This window comes from Gossypium hirsutum, chromosome D11 (genome assembly GCF_007990345.1).
Source record: "Gossypium hirsutum isolate 1008001.06 chromosome D11, Gossypium_hirsutum_v2.1, whole genome shotgun sequence".
In the NCBI taxonomy this organism is placed as follows: domain Eukaryota; kingdom Viridiplantae; phylum Streptophyta; class Magnoliopsida; order Malvales; family Malvaceae; genus Gossypium; species Gossypium hirsutum.
In genome coordinates this window covers 59,221,377-59,223,959 of record NC_053447.1, presented here as the reverse complement: position 1 = coordinate 59,223,959, position 2,583 = coordinate 59,221,377, and positions in this window count along the sequence as shown.

Below are 2,583 nucleotides of genomic sequence, written 5' to 3'. Positions count from 1 at the left end.
GAGTTTTCATAAACTCAGTGTGTAACTATACAGAGTCATACATGCACATAAACTCAGATTTTTTGTATACAAAACAGATACAGATACGGACATAAGTCCCTAATAGAATTAGATTAACAAAATGATACAGATATACAAAATCCTACCCCCATCCTCTACACATCATCTCTTTCCATCCCAGCACACCGCGTAGGGTATTAAACACCCCCCAGCCCTACACACCACATAGTGTTCGTACGACACTTATCAGAATAAACGCAGTCATGCTGCCAGAATAATCGCAAAATGTCACCTATCAGAACACTTCCTCCACATATACAAATCCCACCCCATATACAGCTACAAAATAAACATATATATAGATGTAACAGAGGTAACATGACTCGCATACTCGTATACAGAAATCATACATGTTTATACAAAATAGTCAGACATACATAACAGTTTTCTTAACTCAAATCAGTTTATAAGAATAGTAGATCTCATGCATCAGTTTTTGTTTTGCCCTTACAAACCCTACGAAAGGCTCACAGTCGATCAGAATGATGTATGTGAACCTAGGGAAAATTTTAGAATTTCGGGCCCATATGCCCATGTGGGCCTACATGCCCAAATTGGCCTTGCTTGTGTGGCCTACACGGCCTGGCCCATAGCCCGCACGCCCAAATTGACCTAGCCCATGTGACTCACACGGCCACACACTCGCCCATCACATGACCGTGTGTCGCACACGGCTGGGAACACGCCCGTGTGGCGTCGACAGGCCACTTTGTTTGGCATTCATTGAACCTTTTTTTCTCGTGTTTTCATTACACACCTAATTTAGATTTAACAATGCAACAATCTCGAGACCTCTGAATCCTAAAAACTGCATTCAAACGATCAATTCTACATACCAAAACAAAAAAAATACCAAAACCCCAATTGACATACTTGAAAGTATTTCCCATTCGAAAGGCTCGATCACTTACCAAATGTTTGGAAGAAGAATTTGGGAAAAGAAAGAATGTCAAATGTAGAGAGGAATTTTGAGGAAAAGAAAAAAATTAAAATAAATTAAAATTAAAATATTAACAAAATCCCCCACTCCATCCAGTAACCACCTTATCCCCAGAGTCCTACCTAGTAACCACATCCAACAACCTCAAAATTTCAATTCCACCCAAACTCTATCAGACAACCGAAGTAAAAACTATCACCCACACTCTCGTGGGGATTTAAACATAAGATCTTAGGGTAAGCTAACACCTTACGACTTGAACCAGCGGGCTCACTTTGATCTGAGTTCACCGAAGATAAAATATAAGCCCAATCACCAAGGAATAAGCGAGGGTAAAAAAATAATAGAATTTTCCATAAATGGGACTTGAACCTAAGACCTCAAACACACATCCATATCACTTAAAAATTGAAGCAGATACTCATTTATGTCAAAATTCACATAAATAAAATAAAATTAATCAGGGCGTTACAGGATCAGCACTCGATTCACACTATCCATCCATTTTTAGTATTTTTTAGAACGTTTATTTTGGATTATATGGCATGTAATAGGCTTTTTTGGGTTATTACATAGGTTTTGGTATGTATATTTTTATACAGTGATCCTTTGTGCAAATTGGTAACATGAACATCATTATATGACCTTAATGTTTATTTGGAAAATGTTTAATTAATGACTTGATATGGATTATGAATGATGGAAGTTGTTTTTGACATTAACTTGTAGTGAATGTATGATTAAATGGTCTCCCTTGAATTGTTGTGATTTTAGGTGTCTATGATAGGTATATTGGTTGGGTGTTAAGTTGTGTGAATTGACATGTTTTGAGTGAAAATTCATAATGTTGTATAATTGTGTATACTTGTGGTACAATGAGGGTACATTGGTTAGGCACTTAGGATGCTTGAAAATAGCATGATTTGAGCTTGTTTAATGTAATTTTGAATAGGTCTAATGGTTGGTAAATGGTTTGCTTAGCGTCCAAGAAAGCTTGAAATGGTAAACTTGACATTTAAGGTTTATTTAGGTTCACAGGACCTAGGACACACCCGTGTCACTTGGCTATGTGCCACACACAGTCTGAGACACGGCCGTGTGTGTTAAGTCAGTGTGTTAAACGGTCTAGCACACAGCCTTTGACACGGTCGTGTGGCCCAACTCAGTGAATTACACGAGTAGAGACACTGCTGTGTGTCCTAATTTCGAAAGTTACACGACCTGGGCATTTCCACACAACCATGTGTCCCTTATTTTTGAAAAATTTCAACTTTTTCTTAAAACTTCTGTTTTCTTTCAATTTAGTTTCGAATGGCTTATAAGCTATTTTTAGGGCCTCAAAGGTTCAATTTAGGGACCAAATGCTTATGTTTGATATATTTTGAATGAGATTAAATTATTGAATGTTATGTCGATAAATGTTTTCCAAGTGATCGGTAATGTTCTGTAACCCTAATTTGACAACAGAGATTGGTTAGGGGTGTTACATTTAACCCCATTTTTAATATGGTTATTGGATGGGAAATATTATGATATTGGAATCGATGTCGATGATGCGATATCATTTTGGCTAGTGAATGCGA